The sequence below is a fragment of the Mus caroli genome, unplaced genomic scaffold (assembly GCF_978045245.1).
Source record: "Mus caroli unplaced genomic scaffold, Mus_caroli_1 scaffold_12, whole genome shotgun sequence".
NCBI lineage: Eukaryota > Metazoa > Chordata > Mammalia > Rodentia > Muridae > Mus > Mus caroli.
In genome coordinates, this window is record NW_028227267.1 from 117,263,274 (window position 1) to 117,276,135 (window position 12,862).

A 12,862-nucleotide genomic window follows, 5' to 3' on the forward strand; every position below is an offset into this window, starting at 1 on the left:
TAATTTCTCTCATGTATATCAAGCACTGTGCCCATATCCCCCTCCCGACACTCCCTACATTTCCAATTCCACATTCTGCTCATTTCCTTCCTTCTCCGACTCCTTTTGCTTCCACATACACGGATTTCTGTGTTTATGTGTACACCAGGATGTGCAAAGGACTGAAAACGTGTGACACTTGTCTTTCTGACTTGTTTCATTTCATATGGTTAGATCCGGCCACACCCACTTCCCAACAAACAGCACAATTCTGTTCTTCCCTGTGGCTGACAAAAGCTTCATTACAGGCATATGCCAAAATTTTAACCCTGTCATTTGCTGATGGATTCTTCTCTTGCTTCCATAACTTGCCAGTGGTCTTCTGAACTCACAGAAGTATGCATCGGTGTGTGAATATATGAGTGGTATGTTGACTTTCCGTTCCTCAGCTATACAACCTAGATGGACATGGTGCAGCTGGCTGCATGCTGGTTCTTTCTGTTTGTTGAGCAACCTCCCGATCAATATCCATTGTGGCTAAGCCCTTAGTCTGTGACTCCTCTCCTCCCTTCCAGTTAGCATTAGGGGCAATAATGTAACTTTTCACAGGAATCCTAGAACCCAGGAAGGGAAGCGGAAGAGACCTTCGGGTTTCTCAGACACAGCCTCAGACAACCCAGGTGGCACAGGTGTCCACTCAGCCCATCTGAGAAAGAACATCTCCCATATCATTACACCAAAGCCGTGGCTCAGAGACCTGCACTCACCAGTGCTCCCAGAATGCATCCCTGAACCCAACTGTCTTTTGTTGAACTCTATAGGTGGTAGAGGTTAATTGGTTAGCTGTCAAAATTCCCTGTAAAAATTCGTGCTTCTGAGGCCTTGCTTTCTGGATCTTATCATTCATCTGAAGTCTCTGGTCCAATGAGAAAGAGGCCCACATCCTGTCTAAATAGTGCCTGTCTTGAGGCTATACTCCTAACTTAAGAGAGGTGTCTACCATGTCACCCTAGGAATATTGGCCATGGGGTGACTATGCCACACAGGTATGTTTTCCAAGAATCCTTCCCCTTCTTCCAAATTCTGCAGAGCTCCACCCAGTTGCTTATATGACCCTTCCTGTGCTGAGAAAGCTATCAGCCAGAGTTTCAGAAGGCTGCGGCTGCTTTGATGGCCAAATTATCTTTCAATCAAATTCCAGGAGATTACTGATAAATATTTAATGATATACTTTCTAGGGGAGAAAACAAGACAACCACAGGTGGGAAAAAAAATAAACACTCTGCTTTGTGACATCTGCCAAATTTGTCAGTGTAAACACTCCTATCCTGGCCAGTTCCAGCCTCCTGTGAAGTTACTGAGAGGGGAAATTAGGAAGAAATGCTACTTGGTGCCTATGAGTGGGTACAAACCACCTCTTGCACACGAGCAAAGAAACCCCTCTGGAGGAATACGACTGCCGACTATTTCTCTGCCTTGTTTCCATCAAACAGCTAATCCCCCAGGTGTTCCAATCCTTTAAGCCAGTCTCTCTTCTTAGCTAAAGGTCTTGATGCTTGTCTAGTTTAAGTAATGCATGTAAGGACAGAACCAGGTTGATAGGCAAGAGAATATGTCACCACCCCCTTTCCCAACATACTCCCAGAGCTCTGAGCTCTACCAGTTTAGGGGAATTCATCTGGAACAGTCTAGATTCCTGGGAGCCACATGGCAAAGCTCTTGTCACACAACTGTTTTCTCAACATGTTGAGGAAGGTTTCGAAGAGCACCATTCTCATCCACTCTGAAGCGCAGGCTTTTAGCCGGGCAAGAGGGCGGTTCTCAGCAACTCCATTAATGTAGCAATAATGGCCCCCGGCCCACTTCAGTGCAGGGCTCAGCAACCACACTACAGTGGGAACCCTTGCTCCGGCAGGACGCTTCATAAAAGCGTTTCTCTCAGTGCTGAATGTTCTCTACTTAGGCTGCCTACCCACAGCTAAGCTATGAGTCACACCACTTAGGTGGCTGCAGGTCTTCAGTCTTGCTTTGCTCTCTGTCAATACCTTCCCCAGTCCCCATGTTTTCTCTCTGTGCCTGGGTGGAGTGTTATTCTGTCTTAGTTCAGAGAGCCCTAAAAGATTCTTTTGTACATTTCCTCTCCAAGAAGAGTGCTTCCATTTTTCATTTTAATCTGTTTTATGATGCAAATCACAGCCTAATGGAGATGTACCACTCTATCTTAATGGACTCATGATTTCATCAATAAGTTCCCTTCGTTTTGATGGGAGAAATAGGCCTAGAATTTCCTGGGGTTTCAACAATCAAGTTGTTAAAGAAATAGAAGAAAAGATGAGAGCCGACGGGGAGCCTCTGAAGGCAGAGGACTAAGTCACAGCCAGTTTCTCCAGGCTCCAGAATGCCGCATGTCTCTCTGACCATCAGGTCTTTGTGTAGGACTCAGTGATTCTTCCAGCTCTGACTCCTCGTGACCACTACTGTGTAGCTGCTGCCTCTGAACTGAAACGTGTCCCCCTGGAGACCTGAGAGAGGACAGGGAGACTTAAGACTCAAGGAGTTAGCAAAATTAGCAAACCCGTGAAACCCAGCCAGCCCAGGAAGCTCAGCGAGACTTAGTAGGAACACACCTTCCTCTAGGTCCCTTTATGTTACTCTGATAAGCACCAGGACCAAAAACAACTTGGGAAGGGAAGCATTTGTTTCAACTTACACTTCCAGGTAGCAGTTCATCTCTGAGGGAAGCCAGTGCAGGAACTTGAGACAGGAACTTAAGGCAGGAACTATCTCGAGCACAGGTCCTGTGCATGGAGGAAGACTGCATGCTGGCTTACTCTCTCCCTCACTCCCAGCCAGCTTTGTTACATAGCCCAGGACCATGTACCCAGTAATGGTACCACCCACAGGGGACTGTGCCCTCTGACAATAATCCACAATTAAGACACTTCCTCACAGACATGGCCACAGGTCAATCTGAGCTATCTGATTCCCCAGTGGAGTCTTCCCCAGATGACCCTGGGCTATGTCAGGTTGACAGTGGAAGTTAATAGGGATAGGCACCTTTCCGGATTATATAAGCAATAAGCAATTGCTGTATAAGATGAAACTCTTTAATGGGTTACCTTTGGGTTGGGCAGGGAGTCCCAGGGATGCAGCTCTGGTGTGTCATTTGGGGATTACAGCTGCTTTTAAACCACTCACGTTCTTTCAAGCAGCCCCTTGCCATGTTTCTGTATGAAACCCCAACAAATTCCTTGGCCTCTTAAGCTGGAATACAGAAGAGTAATTTCTATGACCTGATACTGGTGCCCTGTCTGGTGTGATGTTTGTTGTCATCTCTGCTGGAAAAGTCTCTGACAGGCATGCTGGGAGCTTTGGCTATATAATAGCACTGGTGTGTGTAAATGCACTGGTGTGTGTAAATGCACCGACTGTCTTCAAGGTAAATGTGACAAAGCAAGTCTCAGTACTCCACCGCAGGTAGACAGGCAGCACAAACATTGAAGGGGCTTTTACTTAAAGCTAGGAGTTTGAAATACAAAGTGTTGGACTTCAGACATCAAGCTCCATTGAGGAATAAGACAGGGAACTATCTTTGATAGGCATTGGTCCGTTTGTGGCTCCATGCTCACATGTGAAGAGAGTCATGACTTACTTCCCTCTGAGTGCAAAGGCTCCACGTAGGTTCAGCAGGAATGGGGAGGGACACCACCTCCGTCTTAATCATTGATGTCTGTAGCTACATATCCTAACCCGGAACGCGTCCAGAACGGAACCGCCCACTCTCCGTCTTTTTTATGGCCATGTCTCAATTCGTGACAGCAGTTCACACGGCTACAACGTGTAACAGACTGTGGAGTCCTGGTCGCTCCTGCCGGTTGCCTGCTTCTCACTCATTGTCAAGTCCCATACACTCCTTGTCTAACCTCCTCCCACCGTTTCTACCATTTAATGTGCAGTCCCAACAACTACTGTTCAAATTCTATCTTCCTTTTTGCCTAGTCTGGAAGATTGCTTGTTTCACAGAATGCTTTCAAACTATCAGCAAAGGGGGGACAGGCTGTTACAGGCTCTTTCTTCCGGTTGTCTTTGACCCATCAATGGTACTTTTATGTTCTATACACACCCTACTGAGAGTTTTAAAACAATGAGCATCCTGCCACTCTCAAAGACTGTGGCATTCCAATCGCCTTGTCACACTCTGCCTAGAGTGTCTCACAGTCCCTCTCTCTGCAGGGGTGTTGCTGCTACATCTGCCCCAGTTACAGACCCCCTTAGACTTTGCTTGCCCACAATCCTTCCACCCAGACCCGGCCTCACCAAGCTCCATTTCCACCCCTACCCACTTTCCCCGACATCACCCTATAATAATTGATGTCTTTCACTTAGGCCCTGTGGCCATGGTAGCTCTTTCCCCTTCTGTGTCCTCTCTGACTCACAAGGGCTGCAACATCTGGAAACTAAATTTCCCAGAAATTCCTGCTTAGATTCTGCCAATGAAAAGCCTCAAGGGAGAGTTGGAGGTAGAGAAAGAGACAGACAGCTCATTGTTCCTCTAGCTGCAGGGTACAGGCTGCTGCAGATGGCTTCCAGGACTCCAGCAGACCTTCGCCTACGATGCCTGTCACAGCAAGCGCAAAGATCATCGCTGTCCTGCAATCCCCTGTCTGGCTTTCTAAATTTTTTACAAACAAATTATTAGTCTTATAAATGGACAAGTCATATTTGCAAGCTGTCCTGATTTAAAAATGCAGCTCTCACCGACCTCTGTTTTCTGGGCCTTCTGTTCTAGTTTTAGTCTGAAATGTCTCCCCCAGGTTCATGCTTTGAATTCTTCTTTCCCGGCAGGTGGTGCTGTTCTGAGAGGCTGTGGAACTCTCAAGAGGTGGGGATTAGCTGGTAGACGTTGATCACTACACTTGGGAGGCAGAGGCAGGTGGATTTCTGAGTTTGAGGCCAGCCTAGTCTACAGAGTGAGTTCCAGGACAGCCAGAGCTTCACAGAGAAACCCTATCTTGAAAAACCAAATAGATAGATAGATAGATAGATAGATAGATAGATAGATAGATAGATAGATAGATAGATAAAAAGTTGGTTACTAAGAGTGGGCGTCTGACCATTTCCCCTAGCTCAGGGTCCTGACCACTGTATCCTGGTCTTCAATCATGATGGGCTAAAAACCCTTGAAGACCATGAGCCCCATCTTCCCTTGAGGACTTTCTGTCAGGTGTATGGTCAACAGTACAACATCATTAGTGTACGCCTTAAAGATGTGCGAGTTTTGAACTCCTTACACTCAATAATTTCTTCTATAACTGTTTGCAATCCTTTCTGTTTCATCAAGTCAGGTGACTAGGAAAGGAGTTTAAGCCAAGCCCAAGTTTCCAAGGGCAGAGCCGGTCTTTCCCCCTCTATAGCGCTATAGATCTGTAGGATGACATAGCTGCTTCTGTTCCTGAGTTGGAGTTTGACTCTTTTGCAAGAACTAGTTTCACTTGCTTGTCAACTCTCAGCCTTTGATCCCTCTGCCTTGTGGAGTTGTGCTATGAATTGGACAGGAATTCTGGAAGCAAAGGGCTGCTGAGAGAGGCCCACTACTGCCTGGAAACTTCTAGTTCTTTACTTACTTTTGGCCCCAAACAATGTTCATCACTAAATGCTTGTCCCATATTTTCAGGGGACCTGTGCTCTAAGTCGGCGACCACACCCTGGATCCTGCCCAATCACCTCGTGGCTTCTAACCTCTCTCCTGCTATGCGTTCTAGCCAAGCTTGCCATGGTTAGAGCATTAAGCCAGTAAGTACCATTTTAACTCCTCGAGGCTCTTGTCTACTCTATTATTTCACCCCAGGTCCCTGTAGCCAGCTCCCTGTGGCACCGGGGTCACGGGCGCGTGTGCCGCAATATTTAACACAGAAGCTTGATGCTAGTCTAAAGCAATCGATGGCAGACCTTCAGATTCCGGCCACTTCCTGCCCTTTTTAGTGATGTACTGCGTTGTGGCCTTATGTTTAACTTTCTCCTTGCCCGCAGTATTTTTAAGGGCTTATTTACTGCCCCGCTGAAGCTCCTGTTCCGTATTTCGGGGGAACTAGCCTCTTGTACCATTGCTCGCTCTGTCTCACGTCGTCCCCCCCCCCACACACACACACACACGCCCCCAGAGCTCCTCTGTGATTCTGAAAGAGTCCTTTCTTTTCTCTGGCTCCCTCTCTGCTTTTCCTCTCTGGAAAATTTTCTAACCACATGTGTACATCTAGGACTACAGACCCTTCTTTAAGAGGTAATTTATGGAAAACCAATCCATGTGTATTACACGTGCCAATGTTAGAAGCCCATGTAATCATTTAATGCCAGGATCTGTTTCAGGCAGAAAGCAGGGAAATCAGTCATTACGATGCCTGGACAGCCCTTGTGTCCACATGCAAAATGGACCGCAGAAATCATACCAAAATAGAACAGCAGCAGCTTCTTACTGGCCTCTCCTCTTCATAATTTAAGTGGAAATAATTTCTGCTAAAAGCAAGATACAGATACAGACACACTACCTATTCTTCTTAGAAATATCTTTCAAGAGAGTCCACCCACCTATCACGTTGTTCTGCAGGCTGAGTCACGAGCCCTGTGGTGCCACAAAAGGGAAATTCTAGCACAGTTGCTCATCGGTGTCCTGGCTGGACAGATCTGCCTCTCAAACCTGTCCTGTTCCATGTGTTGCAATAATGGCGTGTTCCCTCGCCACTCCGTGGCCACGTAACTCCACTCTCCACTCCATCTCCGGTGTCTGACTTCATATTTTTCTCTTTATTTTCTATTTCTTTCTCACCATCGAGGCTTGCTTTAATCAGTTTCCAAAATCCAATTGCCGGCTCTCCCATGAGTGTTTCCATGACAACTCCTTTGCGTGGTATGGTTGACTCCATAGCTCCGTTTCAGCTCTCCTCTGTGGCATAAAGTTCCATTCTCCACATCAGAGCTAAGCATTCCTGGTTATGTTCCTAGCTTCTTTGTCCATATAGCATGCTGACTTTGATCTCAGCCTCTCCATTTTCATTTTTAGTTTCACCATTAGGAGAGCCAGAACCAAAACCATAGTTTTAAGTCTTCCACTATAATGGAGTACTGGGCCAGATTAAGAACCTCCTGTGTTATGGAAGCAACGGTCACTAATTTTCTTGGCTGGGAAATCAAGGACTACATAAGAAGGAAAGAAATTCAACTCTACTTTAGTGTATACACATCCGGGCCAACATTTGAAATAATTCTACAGTTGAGACCTCATTTAATCATGCTTTTTCTCCAGGCATATTTCTCTGATGGAAGTATCTACCAGGCGCTCACTCATTAATGTAAAATGACCATCTTCCAGAGTGACAAATTGACCATCACAAATAAAGGTGGAAAGATGGAGATGGGGGTCATATTCAAACTCAGAAATAGAGGGACAAAAAAAGGACATAGATTCTCTAGTGAGATGTTCCAGACACAGAAAGGTCCAGAGCCTGAGGAAATCAAGAAGCGTGGAGGTCAGGATGCTGATGACCAAGGAGAAAGAGAAGGTGAACCATAGGTTGACAGATTTCTCCACTCATTAACTGAAGCATCTGTGTGTGACCTTGTACAGCCATGATCCTTCACCCTCAGCAACTAGTGCCTGCGTCTGTGCAGTGTCACCAACTGCAGAGGAAAAGCATACAAAGCCTCCCTGAGCACAGACTCCCGCCCCTCCCCCCTCCTCCCCTCCCCCTCCTCCCCTCCTCCCCCTCCTCAGTCCTCTTCACTTTCACCTCCAAGTTAAAAAGTCACATCGTTAATCCTTATATATAGGTTCTGTTCTTACGTAGAAATAACTTAAGTAATGGTATATTCCTTAGAAAAAGAGAAATACATACAGTCCTACACAGAAGTATAGGCCACTTTAAATCATTGAACTATTTATTATATGTGCTTTTTCACTCAATAATGAGCATAGGTTCAAGGCTTGGCGTGGTCTGAGTATGGCTTCTTTGCTTGCCTCTCATCTAGCCACAGTCCCTTAAATGCGTTGTCTGGCTTCATGTAGACCACACTTAATGGGGAAAGGAGAAATAGGACACCTGCTTCCTCTGGTCAAAGGAATTGTGAAATAAAGTTTATAATGCTCATGGAAAACTGACAAGCTAAGTTCTAGTTCAACGAAGACTCTTTGGAAAGTATACTTTTCAGAAAGAAGATCTTTCAGACCTTTTATCTGGAAATAACTTTTACCAAAACTCATTCAACCGGCAAATAATTATGGCAGGATCAGCAGGTGCCAGACAGTTAAAAATTTAACATTGTTTCTCTTTATGGATCCCAGCTGGATGTGTGACTTGGACTTATTTTGTCAGCATGTCCTGCCTGTGGTTCCCGTGTTCTCCTTGCGAGGCTTGTTTTGCTGTCGCTGCTCGCTGTACTTGGAAAACCAGCCATGACTCATCTTGCTTTACAGATCTCCCTGAGAGCATTCAATACCATTCAACTTGATGCAATCAATATTTATGTTCTGTTTCTGGGTACCCAAGGTGGCGTTAGATGTGAGGAGGCTGGGGGTGACTAAGATGGAAGGGGATACTTGCTCAACCTCAAAGAACAGCAAGCACAGCTAGGAGCCAAACCGTGGCCTAATGACAACGATCAGACACCAGGAAAGTGAATACAGAGAGGAAGTAACCTGAGGAAATCATGGAAACAGGGGCATGTTCCAGTCGGGGAGACAAGAAAGTGGAGGAGGTGGTGTCATACCTGGCCTTAAAGAATGAGCAGGCTCTGGAGTCGGGAGATGGAAAGAGAGACTGGCAAGCAAAGATTAACACACACACACACACAAACACACAAACACACACACACATATACACACACAAACACATACACACAGAGAGCCATACTCATGGAGACAATGAATTTGACTAAACTCACAGCTTTGGAAGTGTTCTAGCTGGAGGGACCCCAGAGACCTGATGCTCCAAGTGACATCTTTTGAGGAGTTTACTGAAAAGGGGCCATCACAGGTCTCTACTTAGACCTGTTTGAAAATGAATCTGTTCAGGAAATTATAGAACCTACTGACCTAAGTCATCACCTGGAATATTTTTATATTGCCTCTGTTTTCAAAAGCAAGAAAGGCACCTCCACTGGTTATTCAAAACAGAGTAGTCAGCCCTGAATCCTATGTACACAAAAATAACAGACTAAGCAGGCTGTGTTTATATACCTGTGCAAGAGAGAGAGAGAGAGAGAGAGAGAGAGAGAGAGAGAGAGAGAGAGAGAGAGAGAGAGAGAGAGAGAGAGAGATTTCCCTTTCTTCGACCTTGAGGCCCAAGAGCCTGTGTTTTACAAGAGTCTGAGTCCGGGGGAGGCTGGCGCTATTGGAGTAAACGTCACACTTTTTTCCTTAGATGAAATTCAGATGGGAGCCCTAAAACGGTGCCCTCTCTGCAGTTTTTCTGGGGGAGCACTAAATGGAAACTGAGAAGAAAACGCAAAGGGAAGAGACATGAAGAGGAGGAGCGGGCGAAGGGAAAGGAAGGAAGAACCACTTTTGTGCTCCTCAGACCCCAGCGCTGCCTGCGGTGATCACAGCAGCGCTGGGGCTCCTGCTCTTCCAGACCCGCCTAGCCCAGAGGCACTATGGGTAGGAAATAGTGAGAGGTTAAGCTTCCAAGGTGACAACCTACATCCGAACCGCTCATCTTGTCCTGTGCACTTGTAGTAGCTCCTAGCAGATTCCAGTGCTGCTGCCAGGGGATTCTTCACTTTAAGTAGTGGATTCTAAGAAATGCGTTCTTCCTCTCTCTCTTCCTCCTCCCTTCCTTCTTCCCCCCTTCCCTTCCTCCCTTGTCTTTCTTTCTTCATCCTTTTCTTCATCCCACGTTCCTTTCTAATTTCCCCTTCATTCTGACTGTAGTCTCTCAATACATTTGCAATAACATCTTAGACCCCCATCCCAGTTATCTCCAAGAAAAAGCCACAGGGAAACTGGGTAACACCCTTTGGATTCCGTGGGCAGTCAGTCCAAGCTGCTTCCAGCTGGAGGCAAACCCAGGTGTGGTGCCCTCCGAAGCCTTCTGTCCGGGCCCCGGCTGTGCCCCTCCGCAAGCAGGCTGCCTTCCTCCTCTCCTTCCATATTCTTCTGAGCCTAGCTTGCACGGAGCTCTGTGACTTGGTTTTATTTTTCTTTTTGCAAACCTCTCTTTATGATAAACAGAACTCCCAAAGAGAGAATAAAAAGCTTTCTGTCGGATCCATTAATCATAGAGAGGATTGAAAGCTGAAAACAGGAAAAAAGGGGGGGCTATAAAGCAAGTGGGAAATACTCATTTGAAGTGAGTTGACTACTCAAAGGCTCCGGGTAGCATCCAAGTCCCCTGCCTATGACTTTAAAGGCCTCCTCCCTGTTCTTTGTATTAGTGAGGACATAAGAGAGGCAGCGGGTAGGGAAATGGAATTTTTTCCCCTTTGTTTCTTCCATAGTCTGAAGATAGCTGGGAGTGTTCTTGGCTAGCAAACAATTCTTGGAGGAGTTAAAAACAGAAAATGTTTCAAGGTTGTGAAGCAAATCTCTCCCCTCATAACCTTGGGTAGATCAACCCTAGGACATCCAAATTATTTCAATTGAAGGAAGATGTCGGAGCAAGGCTGAACTGCCTTGTTATCGAACAAAGGAAGAAAACAGTCATTGTTTTGCCAAGCTGTGTTTATATGAACAAAAGCCCCTAGCTTCTAGAAGACTTTTCGTGCCTGAACCTCTTCCCGGACTATTCAACAGGGGAACATACCACTTCTGTGCTGATTCTGTGGGGCTGGGGATGTTTTCAAAAGGACTCCAGAAAAGACTTCCAAGTGGACCAGCATACAGACGCAATCCAAAGCTGCAGGAATCCAGGCCAAGTGTGAGACTTTGTGATACTCACAAATTTGGGTCACCCTCTCAATTAGTTCAGCTCCTCTTCTGTGTGAGCACAGAAACAAAAGCTACTTGGAGCCCTTGCGGCTTGCCAGAGCATCTCAAAATACCATCCTAAAGAGGCAGTGCTGTAAATTCAAAACAGACTACCAAAATAAACTCAGCAGGGTAGCACACTCCAGGAGCCTGTGGAGCCCAGCCCCGAGCTGCCAGCTCTAGGTGTTTGAAATGTCTCTGCCCTTGACGGCCACAACCCTTCTTTCTCAGAGCAGAGCCTGCGGATCCCAGGAGAAATCTATCTTTCTGAAATATCACTGGATCTCCTACCACCAGCAGCAGCAGCAGATGCAAGCTCTCACCAGCTCTACCCATTCCCCTTTGAGGCCCTCGTGCTGCTGGTGGTTAGGAATTAGGACAGTAGGAATTCAGTACTCTCACATCCAGTGATGATGGGAAGGCTTCTGAAGTATGAAGCTGGATCTGGACTTTCATCCTGCCTGTTGTCTGAGGCAGAGGACAAGACCAGTTCTGTCAGAAATAGATTCAAATTCTGTCCGGTTCGTCTCAGCTGGTTCTACAGACCAGAACAAACATGCATGTTTGGTAACATCAGCAGAGCTCATGTGCTGCGCCTCTAAGTGGGTGTTCTGGGTTTTTCCTTCTCTCGCTTTCTTTCTTTCTTTCTTTCTTTCTTTCTTTCTTCTTTCTTTCTTTCTTTCTTTCTTTCCTTCCTTCCTTCCTTCCTTCGTTCCTTTTTTCTCTCTTCCTTCCTTCCTCTATCTCTCTTTCTTTCTTTCTTTCTTTCTTTCCTTCCTTCCTTTTTTCTCTCTTCCTTCCTTCCTTTCTCTTTCTTTCTTTCTTTCTTTCCTTCCTTCCTTCGTTCCTTTTTTCTCTCTTCCTTCCTTCCTTTCTCTTTCTTTCTTTCTTTCTTTCTTTCTTCCTTCCTTCCTTCCTTCCTTCCTTCCTTTCCTCCTCCTCCTCCTCCTCCTCCTTCTTCTTCTTCTTCCTCTTCCTCTCCTTTTCCTCCTCCTCCTCCTTCTTCTTCTTCTCTCTCTCTCTCTCTCTCTCTCTCTCTCTCTCTCTCTCTCTCTTTATTTTTTTAGTTTTGAGGCGCTAACTCAGCTGTGCAGCACCATTGAGAGGAACTGTTGGCATTTAGTCTCGACTCCATCCCACAGTTACCTGGCAACAGGCAGGTGTGCCTGACTCACTATAAAAGGGGCCGCTTGCCCCCTCCCCTCTCTCCTTCTCTCTCTCTCTCTCTCTCTCTCTCTCTCTCTCTCTCTCTCTCTCTCTCTCTCTCTCTCGTGCTCATGGCTGGCCTCTACTCCTCTTCTCCCCTCACCCCTTCTCTGCCTTTCTCTCCCCCCCATGCCCTTAATAAACTCTATACTATACCTTATGTCTGGTCCCTCAGCGGGAAGGGATGCCTCAGCATGGGCCCCCCAGAGTCACCCCCTTTCCCCACACCATACAGTGTGCTTCCTCCAAACATATCCCTGTTTTCTCTTTCTTTTTTATAAAACACAACAGGAACCACTTGTAAATTATATTTAGGTGTGTGTTCCTCTGCTCCTGGTGACGGTGACTCGTACCCACCTTAAAGGCATTACGTAACTGAACACTTACAGGAAGGGCTCCAAGCCTCTGCCCCACAAGAAAGACCCCCATCAGTCTGTGATTTCCCAAGAAAGGTCTGTACTTCCCTTTCCACTTGCCCTCGCCTTTCTGAGTGACTGGGGGAGGTGGGGGGAGGGAGGGCGGGGGGGGGGGGAGAGAAGTGACCAACTTGCTCTCAATTGCCTTGAAAGGTCTAGACTATCACTCAAAGTTCTGTGTCCGAGGCCCTGCTAGGCCTGAGGTGCTGAGGATGTGTGTGTCTTTGGCATTTGAGTCCCTCAGAGAAATCTTTGAAACTCAAGCCCTGGAAGCAGGAAGTCCGCTCTGACCCCAAGAGCAAAG